This window comes from Triturus cristatus, chromosome 4_2 (genome assembly GCF_964204655.1).
Source record: "Triturus cristatus chromosome 4_2, aTriCri1.1, whole genome shotgun sequence".
NCBI classification, from domain to species: Eukaryota; Metazoa; Chordata; class Amphibia; order Caudata; family Salamandridae; genus Triturus; species Triturus cristatus.
Genome location: NC_140586.1, coordinates 505,767,248 through 505,784,583, shown reverse-complemented (window position 1 = coordinate 505,784,583; position 17,336 = coordinate 505,767,248). Strand labels below are relative to the sequence as shown.

At 46.5% G+C, this 17,336-nt stretch overlaps 1 pseudogene across 1 annotated transcript in view; it reads right to left on the bottom strand.

Moving 5' to 3' along the window:
* Positions 1-16,385, bottom strand: part of LOC146834625 (vitellogenin-A2-like) — a 130,778-nt pseudogene extending 114,393 nt beyond the window's left edge. Inside the window, exons 1-2 of the transcript XR_014960052.1 lie at positions 16,149-16,385; positions 1,364-1,434 (exon numbers count right to left, since the gene is read on the bottom strand). The product of XR_014960052.1 is annotated as a vitellogenin-A2-like (transcript). The remainder of the gene's footprint in view (positions 1-1,363; positions 1,435-16,148) is intronic.
* Between the last annotated feature and the right edge of the window lie 951 nt (positions 16,386-17,336).

The following is a 17,336-nucleotide window of genomic DNA, read 5'->3' as shown; positions in this document are numbered from 1 at the left end:
ACAATGTGGACTGGGCCTGATCTTGGCATACCTTCAGACTTGGAATAATTTTTTAAGAGAAATATATGCAAAGGGAAAGTTCAGCTGGGCAAGACAACCTGCAGAAGGCATTGTCACCATGGAGCTGATGGATGGTGTCGCGGTGACGATTTCTACGTTTGGATCACTTCTTTTGGGAGTCGAAAATCTCCGATGAAGCTGCATGCTGTAGCTGATGAGGGACTAACAAGGACCGATACCTTTCTGAAGAGGAGCCATTGAACAGGATTTGATGCTGTGGCAGAGAATGTAGTGGGAGTTGTTCACTGCCAGGACATATAAAACTTAAATGTACATGTCAAACTTTTTAAATGCACTGCACCCTGCCCTATGGGCTTTTTAGGGCCTACCTTAGGGATGACTTGTATTTATTAGAATGGGAGGTTTAGACCTGGCAAACGCTTTATTTGGTCAGGTCAAGTGGCAGTTAAATATGCACACAAGTTGCAATGGCAAGCCTGAGAAATGTTTTAAGGTGCTACTTAAATGGGTGGCACAATAAGTTCTACAGATCCACTATCAGCATTTAATTTATGGACTCCGTGTACATGTTGTTACAATTTTACTAGGGCCGTATAAGTAAATTAAATGTGCCAATTGGATATAAGTCAATTTGACAATGTTTAAAGGAGTGAGCACAAGCACTTTCTCAGTGATTAGCAGTGCTAAAGTGCACATAGTCCTAACACCAGCAAAAATAATTCCAGCAAACAGGAAGTGTTAAGGCAAAAAGTTTGTAGGAGGAACACAACAAAGGCTGTAAGTTCTAACATGTGCCCCCCAGCTGATAGGGAGTTCTCATCACTAAGGAAGAAGGACCTGGAAAGACCATTAGCATTTCAGTGGTCTGATCCAGGATAGTTTGCAACCGTTAAGTCATCCCTCATCTGCATGAGCCATCTGAGGGGCCTGTGGTATATCTGAACTTGGAAGTGAGTCCCAAAAAGCTATGGTTTCAGCTTCTTCAGTGCCCAGACCAGAGCAAAAGCTTCGCTTTCAATAGCACTCCACCTCTATTCCTTGGGGAGTAACCCCCTACTTTTTTTAAACTAATTTTTATTTTCATATATTAACATCTCAGTGATGTACAGCACATCAATGTCATAACATATTTGCATACTCTGTGTTACCACCACAGTTCCAGCTATCACATTTGTTCACATAACTATTAACAGAAGTGCCAGTTCCTTCTACAAACTTGACAAAATCAGTGTAACAAAAGGCGTCATGTGGTGGCAACAGCCAGTCAGTGTTATAACAATCATTGGAGTATGTCCCTCCCATGCCGAATCCTTATAGTCCCCATAGGAGCTTAGTAGTATACCTGAAGCAGCGACATATTTCATTGTAGTATCGAAGAGGACCTTCAAGGTGTGTAACAGAGAGACTTTCTTCCTGTAAAGAAGAAGCAGACGGTAGCACCAGTGCAAAATTACAGAGGAAGTTAAGCATCTACAGCTTGGTAGGCAAAATAAGTATGATTAGGAGGGCAAAGAGTGGGAGCTCTAGTCACTCAGACCTTTACTATCGGTGTTCAAATCAGCCAAAGCACCTCCCAATCTGCTACTATGGTGTCCTTGTGTAGACCCCAAGCTTCTTCATGACGGAGCACCCAGACTATGTCCGCCTCCATTTAAGCATTGCCTTGCACCAATGTACTTTGCCTGAACCTTTCAATGCATGGCTATGTATCTATGAGTAATTAACAGCGCTAAATCAATTAATCTATTGGCGGCTACCGTACCTTTCTAGTTCTTAAACAATGCCAACAAAGAACCCTCTAGTATGCTCACATCTGCCCTACCAGTCACCTCTGTCAGTGCATCTGACACCACTCCTTATAGTACAGAGGCATCTGGACAGTTCCAAAACATGTGTACCTTGTCTGCTCTCATTTGCTGACACCTAGGGCAACTAGAAGGGGTTCCAAACATCTGGTGAAGTCGAACTGGGATAAGATAGGCTCTGTGAAGGACATTATGCTGGATATACTAGAACTTAGAATTGCATGACACTTTCCTATACAATGAGACAGTATGGATTTTCCTGTGCAGTGGAATATCCTAAATCTGTCCGAGTTGCCCAAGCCTCTGGGCTAAGAGTCCCATTGCTAAAGCAAAAAGCAATATGGACAACGGGCAGCCATGCTGCATCCTCCTGTTCACTGGGAAGGGAGGGTAAATACATTGACCAATTTTCACTGTGTTGTCGTACTTTAGAATTTGGGACCGCGTAGGAGGCAGGGCCCTACCCCTGTCTATCCCGATATTAGTGAACCGCGAATGGTTAATGCGGTATGTACAAGTGCTTTGTGTAACGTTTTAGCTATGAATGCACTGTGTATACGCTATTATACATCACTACGTGGGTTCCATTTTAGAGCGGTGGCCATCTTATGGTTGCCCTCACATAGGCTATATAGCATGAAGCGAAAACGAGCCTTTTAGAGCACATGTGCCTTTCTTTGACTTTTCTGTGACCTGGGCAGCTTGGCTCCGCTGCCCCAGGTCAAACTGGTCTCACGAGTTCCCCGTCCTCTGGCCACCTGTGATTAGCATCAGGGCGTGACACACCATAAAGTCTTTTCATCCTACACTAGCCTCCAGCTAATCTCTTTCTCACCTGACTGTTCCTGCTTTATGGCTTGTTTCCCAAAACAGGAGATGCTCATGTTTATTGGGGCCTATCGATATCTGATGTGGGATCTGAGCCTTGCTGGGTAAATAATTACGGGCTTGCTTAACTGGAATGTGGGATGGTCATCATGACTCTGCCTTTTCGTTTTGTAATGTATACTTTGAATGACCATACCATAAACTAAGGAATGTATGCCTGAGGCAGGAAATTCTGTATTTAAGGAGAAGCCCGTTTCTGTGATTTTCAGCAGTCTCCTGAGAACATACACGCTGTTGTACTTCTAGGACGCCTGTAATTGGTCTGCAGCCAATAAACTGATCTTTGACTTCACCCAGAAGACTCTGTGTTTCTGTAGGTCTGAAACAGGAAGAACCCCGAAGTCATAGGGTGTGTTCCCCTGCACCGCTGGGCTTAAAATACCCAGTACTTCAGTGTCACAGGTTCGATGTACAGAAGACGAATTAGACTGTGCAGTTTCACCGTAATACCAATGGAGGAAAAGGCTAAAAATAAGTACCCTCACTCTACTGTGTCAAAAACCTTCTCAAGGTACAGTACGATGCACACAGCATATGACCACTGTGATGAAGAAAGCTCCATCTCTATGTGTAAACAACCTATATTAAGGGTGGTGGACTGCCCAGGCACGAAGCCATATTGGTGCACCAAACGCAGCATGTGCTTGTATAGTCAGCCCGCTATGACCTTGCTCAAAATCTCATCGTCCGATACCCAACATGGACAGTGGGCGGTAGGATGCAAACTCCAAGGGATCCTTGTCTGGCTTTGGGAGGCATTAAGGAGTAGCCCGTTTCTGTGATTTTCAGCAGTCTCCTGAGAACATACACGCTGTTGTACTTCTAGGACGCCTGTAATTGGTCTGCAGCCAATAAACTGATCTTTGACTTCACCCAGAAGACTCTGTGTTTCTGTAGGTCTGAAACAGGAAGAACCCCGAAGTCATAGGGTGTGTTCCCCTGCACCGCTGGGCTTAAAATACCCAGTACTTCAGTTGGCGCCCAACTCGGCGCGATTTCAGCGGTACCGGTGCAAGCCAGAGGTTCGTGAGGAGCTTCGTGTGGAAATTCTGGAGGAAGGCCGCCACTTCATCGACCCCTGCATGTCGACGTGGTCCGAAAGTCTTTTCTGCGAGGTTCTCCGCGTCCCGACGGCTACGAAGGACTGCTGCCCTGATTAATCGCACTGTTTTGGACCCTTGACGATTTTGGTAGAGCGAAACAATCGAGAGAGTCTTCTGGTGACGCCATTGATCATCAATATTCAGTTAAGTAGAGCGTCTCCTAGTTTGAATTTGGTATCCTTCGGGATCATTTTGATTTGGTGCTTGCAAGTCCCAAAGCCAGAGGACTCGTGTATTCACGAGACTATCGTATTCGATAATCCTTTGACGTTTGAAACTAGACTAGTGAGCGAAGATGCCTGGTTCTAGTGTATTTTGTAGATTGTTTTGTTTGGATTGTGGAAGGGATTTCCAGTTAGAGGATTCATGTCCGGTTCCTCCAATTGGAACTCCTACTTATGAGCTTTATGTAAAACATGGCATGTGCCCCATTGCATATAATGAAATATGGATCCGATACACCAGAAAGGACGGTGTTTTAAAATGGCCCCAAAATGGTAGTTTCGATACAGATATCTTAGATAATTTGGAAGTTAAATTGTTTAAAAAGAAAGCCCGGCCGGCGATGTTTGATTCTTTCCGCCTATGGCGAAAGGAAGCCAAACAGAAGGAAATTAAGCTAGCGAAAAGAAATAAGAAAGAGAGAGGTATGTCAGTGATGCAAGCAGCTGTGCAATTTAAAGATAATGAGGAGGAACAAATGAAGGAACAGTTACATAGACAGCGCAAACTAGGGATTGATAAATGTTACCCTGTTTTGTCACCCCTTGTGCAAGATGAGACAAAAGAGAAAGAAAAAGATTCCCTAATGTCGCATTTGTTAAGTTCGCCACCCCCATATGCGCAAAATGCCACCGCACCTCCACAGCTTGTAAATGCGCAGCCTCTAGTAAATATGCCGCAAGCCTTCCCGCAGCTGCCAGCTCCTCTTCAGCTGGCTCCTATCCCTGCAGTGCAGCCCTCTCAAGGGCCGCCAGTTTTGCTACCTGTTACCCCCGCGCTTTCTGCGACTTTGCCTAGCACGCCAGCGGTTTCCCCTGGCGCTCCTTCTTACACTACCCAGGTACCTGTATCTGAATCTGTTTTTCTTCCCTCTGTCTATCCCCCTGTTTTTGCCTCAACTTCTCCTTCAGCACGACAACGACTGGCTAATGTAGTTACTAGTTTAATGTCGCCTCTCTTTGGGTCATCTAGTGCGACACCTGGTTTACAGCGTAAGCAATTGCGCAGTCAGCTACCTGGTCCCGAAGAGAAAGAGGTGTTAGATCATTTGGCGCGTAGGTGGATTGGTTTCCCTTCACTCTATGATGTGGAATCGGTTGTTAACGTTTTTCATCAATGGGATGCCCCAAAACAGAGGTATGTCTTTGATTAAATGTGTGAATTCCTCTGTGAGGAATTGGAGGATAAGGGTGCAAACCCAAACCCACAGGAATTGTGTCGAGTGTGATTTGATTTCGAAACAGGTGTAATTGTGGGCCCCAAGGTAGACAAAGCAGTTGCGACTTTACTGTCCCTCAGAAATGGCGATTGTCAGCAATCATTGTTTGACCAGGATTTCCCTGTGGGGAAGGAGGTAAAAGCGCGCCAATATCCGATGCGTGAGGTTCCCCCAGTTTGGAGACCTGCTGATCCGAATGCTAATCCAGCTGTCCCAGCACATTTTCAGCGTGTTTGGGTGCATGTCCCTTGGAAACGATCTGAAGTAATAGCACTTAAACAGACATTGCCTGACCCCCGTAAAAACCCTACCGGTTATTATAAGGAGTTATCCCAAACTGCAGAGTCGTGTGTCATGAATTTGGCCGACATAGATATGCTGTTTGGGAATGTGGTTCCACAGCCTTTATGGGGATCCATTCGTAATGTAGATCACGCTGTAGAATTGGGTGACACATGGGCTAATATCGTTGCTGCAGACGCTAGACAAGTTGGTGGTGCAAAACCTGAGCCTTTGGTAGCAGAGCTCCCTGGTAGAATTATTACCTACATGAAAACTATAATGCCTGCGATGCGCGTAAATTGGGATAAACTATCCGCATGCAAGCAGAAGAAAGATGAGACAGTGTCTGATTTCTTCACCAGGTTTGAAGAAACGTTTATCGACCACAGTGGTCAAGACATGAGCACTGAAGGTGGCCAACGGTTATTCGTTGATAAATTTGTGCAGAATCTACTTCCCGAGTTGTGTAAGAAATTAAAAGACTCAGAAAGTTCTTGGGCTGTTTCCTCTTCAGCGCAAATACTGGCTACTGCACAGTATTATGAGAATAGAGACAAATATGAGAAGGATAGAACAGATAAGAAAACGAAAGAACTAAACACAAAGGTCCTCTTGCAGCAGGCCTATCCGCCACGTGGAGGACAGAGTAATTATAGGCAAACACAAGGTATCTATCAGCAGCCCCAACAGTTTCAGAATAATCAGCAAATGAATGGGTATTATCAACCACGAATCCCTGTAGGTCCCAACCAATGATCATATTGCAAAGAGGAAGGTCATTTTAAATATAGTTGCCCTAAATTAATGCAGCGTAACAGTAATGCGTATGGCGCAAGAGGTAGAGGTGGTCAACAAGCTCCTAGAGGCAGAGGGCGTGGAAATGTTCTCCAGAACACGCGTCCTCTTCCACCTCAAAATACTATAAATATCTTTGATCAGCAAGCCAACGCGACTGGTAATACAGCTCAGTACTATAATAATGATTATTATGCGGAAGACGACAATGTAGAAGATGATGATTACTAGGACAGCCGTAGACAGAGAGAGGGAGTTGTTTCAGTGCCAGTGGATCAGAGCGGACCTTATGTTAAAGTAACTACAGCAAATGTAACGGAGCCCTTTCTGCTAGATACTGGTGCTGCAAAGAGTTCAATCATGCATTCAAAACTCCCTGGCGCGCCTTTGTCTGGCGAAATAAATGTCTCAGTAGGTTTTTCTGGCGCCCCAGTTAGGAACCCGATTTCTAGTCCTATGTCACTTTCTGTTGGACCTTGCGAGCTAAAAGCACCCCTCATCCTAACGACAGGTTGTGGTGAAAATTTACTAGGATTAGATTTGCTAAAAAGATTGCATGCCATGCTGTATTGTTCTCCCTCAGGAGTACAACTTACATTAGGCAAGAAAGTGATTTCCCCGATGTATTTGTCTAAAAAGGCAATGCCACCTGAATTGTCATCCCTTCCGGATGCCCTTTGGGCCACTGGTCCCAATGATGTGGGTCTTTTGGAAATACCGCCATATGTGGTCACTTTAAAAGCCAATGTCAGATTGCCACGCATTCCCCAGTATAAGATCTCCAATGAAGGTCAGAAAGCGTTGTTAGAAATTGTCAGCGATTTGATCAAAAAGGGTGTGATTGAAGAGACAAGAGGCAACGTTTGCAATAGTCCTGTTTTACCTGTCTTAAAACGAACGGACCCTTCACAGCCACCTGTTTACAGATTTGTGATTGATCTTAGAGAGGTTAATAAGATTGTTGTACCACAGTTTCCAGTTGTCCCTGATATAACTGCCTTCTTAACTATGATTCCAGCCTCCGCTGCATGGTTCTCAGTGATCGATCTAAAGAATGCTTTCTTTAGCATCCCAATTGCAGAGGAGAGCAGAGACATTTTTGGCTTTAGTTTAGGAGGTCGCAGCTTCCGCTTTAAACGCGCTCCTCAGGGCTACTGTGAAAGTCCATCAATATACAGCCAAGCTTTAAAAGCGCAGCTTGATGCACTTGTTTTACCCAGTGGCGCTTTCCTCATTCAGTATGTTGACGATTTACTAATCGCCGCGGATACTGAAAAGATTTGCAAAGAAGCTACATTGTCATTGTTGCGTCATTTGTCTGCCTTTCATCACAAAGTGTCTCTCTCAAAATTGCAATATTGTCGACAAGAAGTGACCTACTTAGGTCATCTCTTATCGAAGGAGGGAAGGAAACTGACCCCAGAAAGAATTCAAGCCATTGCACAGTTGAGTGTGCCAAGAACACAGAGAGAAGTGCGTGCTTTCTTGGGCATTACTTCATACTGTAGGCATTGGATTCCTAATTTTTCCTTGTTGGCAAAACCTTTGTTAGCATTAACATGCAAAGACACACCAAATCCTATCCCATGGTCTGAAGAGTGTCAGAAAAGTTTTTGGGAATTGCGTAAAGCATTGTGTTCAGCTCCTGTGTTGGGTGCCCCTGACTACAGCAAGCCTTTTACATTGTATGTTCATGAGAAAGATGGTTGCGCATTATCAGTGTTAACACAGCCTTTTGGCGACAGACCGCGTCCATGCGCGTATTTTTCGTCAACCTTGGACCCTGTAGCGAGGGCATTGCCAAGTTGTCTGAGAGCCACAGCCGCTGCAGCTATGTCTATTCGACAGTCTGCTGGCCTAGTAATGGATAACACATTGATTGTTATGGTTCCACATGCTGTGGACACATTGTTAAACAGGACCAAGACACAACACTTAACTAGTGCGCGATTATCTGGTTATGAGCTGACACTGTTAGCAAATCATATACACATAAAGAGATGCAACACGTTGAATCCAGCTACACTATTACCAATTCCAGCAGACCTAGATGAGATTGAGCAACATGATTTGTCTGTTCAGGACAGAAGAAGAAACGAAAGGGAGAGTAGATCTCAAAGATACTCCCCTAACTGAGTGTGATGGTACTTTATGGGTGGATGGTTCGTGTTTTAAGCTTCCGAATGGTGATACGACTGCTGCATATGCTATCACGACTTTGCACACGATTGTTGAAACTGCGCGTGTGCCACAGAATTCGGCTCAAGCAGCAGAATTGATTGCTCTTACGAGAGCATGCGTGTTGTCTGAAGGAATGAAAGTGAACATATATACAGACAGCCAGTACGCCTTTGGCGTGGCTCATAGTTTTGGGCGATTGTGGAAAGAACGTGGGTTCCTGACTTCCCATGGAGCTAAGATTCAGAATGGCAAGTTGGTGAATGATCTCCTTGAGTCACTGACCCTACCGTTACAAGTTGCGATTATGAAATGCAGTGCGCACAAGAAAATCACTGATGATGTTGGTCGTGGCAATGCGTTTGCTGATGAAGTCGCGAAAGAAACAGCAAAAGATGTGAAGACTCAAATGTATGTTGCAGGCCCTGCCAGATGGGTTGGTGATGTTGGAATGTGTGAAAACACAATAGAAAGTGTAAAGTCCCTTCAAGCTGAAGCCACAGAGAAAGAATTGAGCAAGTGGAGAGAAAGTATGGGTAAGTTGGATGAGAATGGTTGTTGGATTGATTTGTCAGAACATAGGCGATGGTTGTTACCTGATGCATATGTGCTTCCAGTGGTTACTATAGCACATGGAATGGCACACATCAGTACGAAAGGAATCTGTAAGTTGTTGGCTCCAGTATGGCAGAATGCTGGAATTCCTAAGTGTGCAGAGAATGTGGTCAAGAATTGTATGGTATGCTTGAAGTACAACCCTGGTAGGGGAACCCCAACTCCAGCTGGTCATTTTGCGCCTCCATCATATCCATTTGAAGTTTTGCAGCTAGATTTTATCCACATGGAAAGGTGCAACAACCTGAAATATGTATTGGTGGTTGTTTGCGCTTTCTCAAAATGGATAGAGGCCTATCCTCTAAAAGATAACACTGCTCTATCCACAGCCAAAGCCCTTGTGAAGGAATTTTTCCCTAGGTTTGGAATGCCAAGAATGGTGTGGAGTGATAATGGGAGTGAGTTTGTGGGCCAAGTGATGAAGAATGTGTGTGAGGGACTAGGTATAAAGCAAAAGTTCCATGCTGCAAATCACCCCCAATCAGCTGGATTAGTAGAGCGCTACAACGGCGCTCTAAAACTTAAATTGGCCAAAATCCAGGCGAGCACCGGTCTTAAATGGCCTGACGCTCTGCCTTTAGCACTCCTATCCACAAGAATGACCGTGCACTCACGAGTGGGACTTACTCCTTATGAGGTTGTTTTTGGCCGCCCGGCCAATGTATGGGGTGTGCCAAGACCGATGAAATTCAGTGAAATCGAACACCCAGTACTGCTTGATTACTTGTATGATTTGACGGTTAAACTGCGTGTTTTACACCAACAGGTGCATGATACTCTCCCCCCGGCCTCTGAGGCTCCAGAACACCCTATCGACCCTGGCACGTGGGTCTTGGTGAAAACTTTTCAGCGCAAGAGCAACGATGAGCCTCGTTGGATCGGCCCTCATCTCGTACTCCTATCTACAAGATCAGCTGTTCGAGTAAAGGGGAAGAAGAACTGGATCCACGGCGCCCATGTGAAGAGGATCCCTTTGCCTCTGCCGTATGACCAGTGGGTCCAGGAGGGTATCGCAGACTCTGAAACAGACACTGTACCTCGTTTTGTGCCGTTCAGTGATGCACGCATAAAAGGCACAACTTCAGACCAGGAGAGTGACGATATTTTGCAAGAAGCTGTGCCACCGTCAATTCGATTGGACACCACAGAGCCTGAACTCTTGTTCCAAGACCAAACAGTACCTGGCCGTCTCCATTACAATCTGAGACCAAGGCCTATGGACAAATAAATATTCTTTTTCTTTTACCTTTTTATTTTTTGATAACCAGAGCTCTCCCATCTGAAGGACTTTCTTGATTTTAGTTTTTCGAACCACCATCCGGGTTCAGCCGCAGGGTCGCGGTGCCAAGACTTTGGGGTACAGGCCGAAGACGTTAGGTCGACGGTTCTGGTTGGTCTAGGGCGTTCCCTGGACTGACAGGCGTACTCCTTAGCAGAAGATACTCACCCGCCGCGAGCGGCACGATTAGAGGACGGAGTTTTGTAAGATGGAGAGACTCACTGAGGAAATGAACTTTAAAGCAAGAATATGTAAAATAATGAAAAGCAAACGTTTTGTGTTTTTATGCCTGTTTGTATTATGTAGTATGGTAGTGTTTACTATAGGATTTGTATTTTTCTCCTCTCAAGAGCCCATTGCCCCCACTGTACAGCCTATACCTCCTCCTACTATCTCCTCACACTCTTTTCACCCTCTGCCTGAACATGAACAAGTTAGACGATCAGAGTTTGTGAATAACTCGTTTATTCAGCTCCTGCACCAACACCAACTAGTCATGAATACAACCAATTGCTGGGTGTGTGGTTTAATGCCACATACCATTAATAAGGGTATTCCTTATCTAGTGCTGCCGTTTAGTTACAATGGATCGTCATGGGCATTCCAGACCATGTTTCTCTATGCACTAGATGCGTACTCCCTGCGACAACCGCGTTCCATCAGACCTAGCACCAATAATAAAGCTTTAATGAAAGGAGTTGCCGATATGAGTAGAGATATCGATGCATACTCATCCATTCCCAAAGAAGAGTTGAGAGCTTATGTAGGGTGGAACGCGACGGGGTATAGTATTAGTCTAGGTGAAAGACAACGGAAAATCTCATCCCCAATCTGGGTCGTACCCCACATAGGTCGGTTCTGTTTGCAAGGTAATGGTCAGAATCCTAGAGCTCAACTGGGAAGAAGTGACTGTACTGAAACGTACACTTTTCCGTCGCAGTTTTCCCCTGCGTTTTTGGCTGCCAAGGGTACATATTTTATCTGCAATGACCGAGCATATACATGGTTGCCCCCTGATTTCTCGGGCACATGTTATATTGCAAATCTGCTACCGCCAACATTTACTGCCGCCTCTGACTATCACAAGACCAGAGTTGTGAGAGGCGTGATTAGTAAGGAAGAAACTGCCGGTCAGGAAGCGGGAGATTTCTTTTTGGGTTTCCTGCCGTTTTGGGGACCTATGGTCAATAGTAGGAACCTGAGACAACTGACTCGTGTGGTTGAATCCACTGTTAATGTTACGGCTGGTGCCCTTGGTAATTTGACAGCTGAGCTCCAAGCGGATCGCCTCATGACTTTGCAGAACCGCATGGTTCTAGACGTCATACTTGCAGACCGCGGTGGGGTATGCAAGGTTATCCAATCCAGTTGTTGCATTTTCATACCAGACAATGCTCCAACAGTTTATCAAGCCATCTCCAAACTACATAAAATATCTGAGTCCATACACGTGGATAAAGGAGATTGGTCACTGGTGGGGTGGTTCTGGGAACTGATATTTGCCTGGGGTTGGAAAGTTCTGATGGTCATTGGAATGATCTTAGCCATCCTTTTCCTGTTCTGTCTGTGCATACAGTGTGCTCCTGCGATATGTGGCCTCTGTGCTACGTTATGTGTAAGGAAACCTGTATCGAGAGACGAGCTAAGTAATAGGATGATGCTACAGCAACATCTCCATGACTTCGTGAATATTGACCTAGACTCGGATTGAAATGAGTATAGTTATTGCCTATGTAAGGGCAAAAGGAGGGTCTGTCGTACTTTAGAATTTGGGACCGCGTAGGAGGCAGGGCCCTACCCCTGTCTATCCCGATATTAGTGAACCGCGAATGGTTAATGCGGTATGTACAAGTGCTTTGTGTAACGTTTTAGCTATGAATGCACTGTGTATACGCTATTATACATCACGACGTGGGTTCCATTTTAGAGCGGTGGCCATCTTATGGTTGCCCTCACATAGGCTATATAGCATGAAGCGAAAACAGGCCTTTTAGAGCACATGTGCCTTTCTTTGACTTTTCTGTGACCTGGGCAGCTTGGCTCCGCTGCCCCAGGTCAAACTGGTCTCACGAGTTCCCCGTCCTCTGGCCACCTGTGATTAGCATCAGGGCTTGACACACCATAAAGTCTTTTCATCCTACACGAGCCTCCAGCTAATCTCTTTCTCACCTGACTGTTCCTGCTTTATGGCTTGTTTCCCAAAACAGGAGATGCCCATGTTTATTGGGGCCTATCGATATCTGATGTGGGATCTGAGCCTTGCTGGGTAAATTATTCCGGGCTTGCTTAACTGGAATGTGGGATGGTCATCATGACTCTGCCTTTTCGTTTTGTAATGTATACTTTGAATGACCATACCATAAACTAAGGAATGTATGCCTGAGGCAGGAAATTCTGTATTTAAGGAGAAGCCTGTTTCTGTGATTTTCAGCAGTCTCCTGAGAACATACACGCTGTTGTACTTCTAGGACGCCTGTAATTGGTCTGCAGCCAATAAACTGATCTTTGACTTCACCCAGAAGACTCTGTGTTTCTGTATGTCTGAAACAGGAAGAACCCCGAAGTCATAGGGTGTGTTCCCCTGCACCGCTGGGCTTAAAATACCCAGTACTTCAGTGTCACAGGTTCGATGTACAGAAGACGAATTAGACTGTGCAGTTTCACCGTAATACCAATGGAGGAAAAGGCTAAAAATAAGTACCCTCACTCTACTGTGTCAAAAACCTTCTCAAGGTCCAGTACCATGCACACAGCATATGACCACTGTGATGAAGAAAGCTCCATCTCTATGTGTAAACAACCTATATTAAGGGTGGTGGACTGCCCAGGCACGAAGCCATATTGGTGCACCAAACGCAGCATGTGCTTGTATAGTCAGCCCGCTATGACCTTACTCAAAATCTCATCGTCCGATACCCAACATGGACAGTGGGCGGTAGGATGCAAACTCCAAGGGATCCTTGTCTGGCTTTGGGAGGCATACAAATGGAGACTTGCGCAGTGTGGGTTGGAGCTGACCCATCGACTAGGCCTTGTGGTATAGGTCCAGAAATGGAGGGGCAAGGTGGGACTAGTATGCCTTATAGAATTGAATTAGGAAGCTATTGAGCCCTGGATCCCCTGCTGGTCGTTGCACCCCATATGGCCCTCCTTTATCTCTGGCAATGTGAGAGGTGCATTAAGCTCTTCCCTGTCCAACGGAGTCACCACACTCAACGCCACAGAGATGAGGAAGTGTAAAAAGGCATCCTGTCAATCCACAAATTATGGATCACATAAGGCTTGATAATGACCTTTATGTATGTCTACCTGATTCGTGACCGCCTGCCACCAGCAAGTCTGACCACTGTAATCAGTGAAGTCGGAGTGGCACTGCGCAATAGCCAAGCTAACCACTGACCCAATTTGTTTCCCTTGGCATGCATTTTTGCTTGGTACACAAGAAAATCTAGGCAGCAGAGCTGCTCAGTGAGTTGGCCGTGCCTACCTAGTGCCTCTGTTAATGCTCCCGGTGTCACACAGTCAGCTGGGGCTTAAGCCTCCAGCCTGATCAGGGACATCTCAATGTGGATCAGGTCGATTTGGAGTCTGCCCTCACCCCTATGACAGCGTGAACACAATGGCCCCTAAGGACAACCTTGAGCGCCTCTCAGTTTATTAACTTAGAAGTGGATATACCCCAACTTTCGGACAGATAGAGGGACAAAGACTCATCAGTAGCATTCCAATAAACCAGGCCTTCTAGCAAAGCAGGCTGCAAACAGCAGATGGGGTCGGTGGTCATGGTGCTCCCTACTCCAACTGTATCTGCAGGGGGTTGTGAACAGAGAAAGTCTTCCCTATATATTCCAGCTCTTGGCCAGAAGCCTGGTAGCTGGTTCACAAAGTATCCGGGCTAAGCTGAACATGCAAGTCATGTGGGGAAGAGTAGTAGGAGAACTCTCTAGAGTCATGATGCAGCGATCTTCACAGTCCAGTAAAGACCAGTGCTGCAGCCATTGAGAGAAGTGAGCCACAGATACTACCACTGGGGAGGTTGGGAGTGGTAGATGTGAGCAATCCAGGTGCGTATCATGCACATAATTGAAGTCTCCACCAAGTATCCATGGAATATGAGTAAATTTAGTCAGTATTGTGGATAGTCGCAATAGGAAAGCAGGCTGTGCCACATTAGGGCCATGTATGCTTCCCAACAGGACTGTTCTGCCATCCAGTTGCCCTTCTACAATCACACAGTGGCCCTCCGGATCGATCTCTGACCCTATGTGTCGGAAGGGGACTTCCGGTCAGACGCAGACCAATGCAACTTGTGCAAAACCAGAATAGCTGGTACGGAAGCATTGTCCCCGCCAGCGCTTTTACAGTCGGGGGTCCTCTCCCCCACCACATGGGTCTCTGGTAATAAAGCAATTTGTGCATCCCTCCTTCTAAGGTATTTCTGGACTGCATTTCTTTTAAATGCAGTGTCCATGCCATGGACATTACACTTAATTATGCCAAATGTGGCCATCCTGTCAATGCAATATAAGGGGGTGGACTCCACGCTGCAGAACAGAAGGTTCACAGTAAAACACATGAGTAGCGTTGCATGAAAAGGGATAAGACAGTGCACCCCATGAGATTATAAACTGTAAGAATAGAACCCACAGCTCCCTACCCAGGGCAACCCCAGAATATGTGATCCCCCAAACAAGTAAAAAACCTTCCCATGGATGGGATATTCCTCAGTGTGCACTTGAACACACCAATATCGCCCAGGAGGAAGTCTTTGGAGCAGCCAACTTATTCACAGTTCTCTTCTCATTGAGGCACACTTAGAGTTAGTTCATCGGGAGGCCCATTAAGTCACAATTATTGCTAGAAATGATCAGGAGTCTGTCACAAGCAGGTCATCCGGAATAAAGTATGCTGAGTGGCTATCACAGGTTCTTCTCTGTAGTCTGCGGTGTCACATCTGGCAAAATCATCCAGGGTGCACTGTCAGTGGAGCGGGTGCAATCGGTATCAGACACGCCATTCTTGGAAGCATGAGCAGATGGCGATCTGCGGTCCACCCACAGTGCAGCTGCTGTCCTCAGGGCTTCAGCTTGTGCCTTCCTCACCTTCTCTGGGGTGGAAGCCTCATGAACTTCTGCACCATTGGCGTTACAGCCACGTCAGTTCCCGCAGAGTCTGGGCTGCACACCACTGCCGTGCAGGAAAGGATGGAGCAGAAGTCTCATACTGCCGCTGCTCTAACCAGTCCCAGGCATCTCCGGATTTCTTGAAAAAGTAGCTCTTGTGCATGACCATGACTTTTAGCTTCGCTGGGAAGAAGTGAGAGTAACGTAGACCGACCTGTCGTAGCCGGCACTTCACCTCTATGGCGTTGCACCATCATGGTATAGTCTTGGAAGATAAACAACTACATATTGAAGTGGTGCAATCTCCGTGGCCACTTGTAATATGGTGTCTTTGTCTCTGTAGTTCAGTACGATGGCCACCACAGACCTAGGGGGGCCCCTGCTGTCAGTCATCGCGCTTGGACCCAGTGGGCACGTTCAATTAGGAAGTAAAGGGACAACCGGCCTGGAGCTACCTTCTGCGACAACTAAGTCTCAAAGAAATGCACAGGATCAGCACTTTCTGTTCCTACGGAATGCCCACTATGCAGAGATTATTTTGGCACAAACGCCCTTCTGAATCGTCTGCCCAGCCTCTAGTTCCTGTACCTTTGTAGTGAGGGAGCGGGCATGACTCACCAGTTCCTTCATTGTCGGACTGTGCTCTGTGAACCCCTGCTCAGTATTTGTGCCGCGATCAGGCAGTTTTCGCTGGTGTTCACAGGGTAGTCCTCGTTCAATTGCAACAGCATCAACCCAAGTATGCAGATTTTGCTGAGTATCTGCAATAGCTATGAGTATTTTGTCTAGTTTAAGATCTATGCCCGTCGCTGACGAGGATGTATCCAGAGGAACATCTTGGTCAGAGCTGCCCATCGTGGCACCATTCTGGCTCTGCTCCTATTGAGGCCCTGCTCCTCCCCTGCAACCCATGGTCAAGGTCCATCCACCATCTACTAGCACACCCGTGCTTGAATTCCTCGTGCCGGGAGTGCAGTAGAGAGAGTGGTCAGCCAAGCTGGACCCAGGAGGTCCCTACACATTATACGATCCAAGTGATGGGGCTGCATGAGCAGTCCCACAAGGTAGAGAGGCATAGGCCTCAGAAGGAGTTCCACCTGAAGCGGTATGGCACCACAGTAGACTCCATGGGGACTCACGCCAATCCATGTGACTCCACCCTCAAGGAGCTCTCAACCCAGAGTCACAGTGAGCTCAATCAGCCAATTGTAGGACCCGCCTCACCCCTATTTCCAATTCCACTTCCACTATTCCACTCCAAGTGAGTCCATCAGTGAGTGGGAGACAGTGTCCACTGCCTCTCCCCTCCGTCCCTGTCACTTTCCAACTGGGCCTAGTCCAGCCTGGTGCACAGGCAAGGTGGCTCTCCCAGGCTCAGGGTACTCCACTGAGAGAACCCAGTGGCGCCGCACTACTCTCCATACACAATTCCAGGCTACGCGAGGGCTAGTCAGGAGCAGATGGCGGCGGGTGAGTATGGATCTTGAGCCTCCCGACGAAGCACTCCTAAAACCCATTGACCATCTTGTTTCGGCTGACGACACCCCCATGTAACCTCCTACTTGTTAAGAATAAAGTTTGGTCTAGTCCCTCCTCAGTTAACTGTGATAGTACAGCCCCTGTGCAATGCTCTGAAACATCTGTCTACACTATAAACTCAGCTCTGTTTCCATCTCTGGTCTTTCCGTATCACCAGCAAGATGCTCCTTGGAGTGATAGTTGCACTATACAAGTACGCTTTTACATTACATTACATTACATTGGAGAAGTAAGGGGGCCTCGAGTACTGGTAGAGTATACATGGCC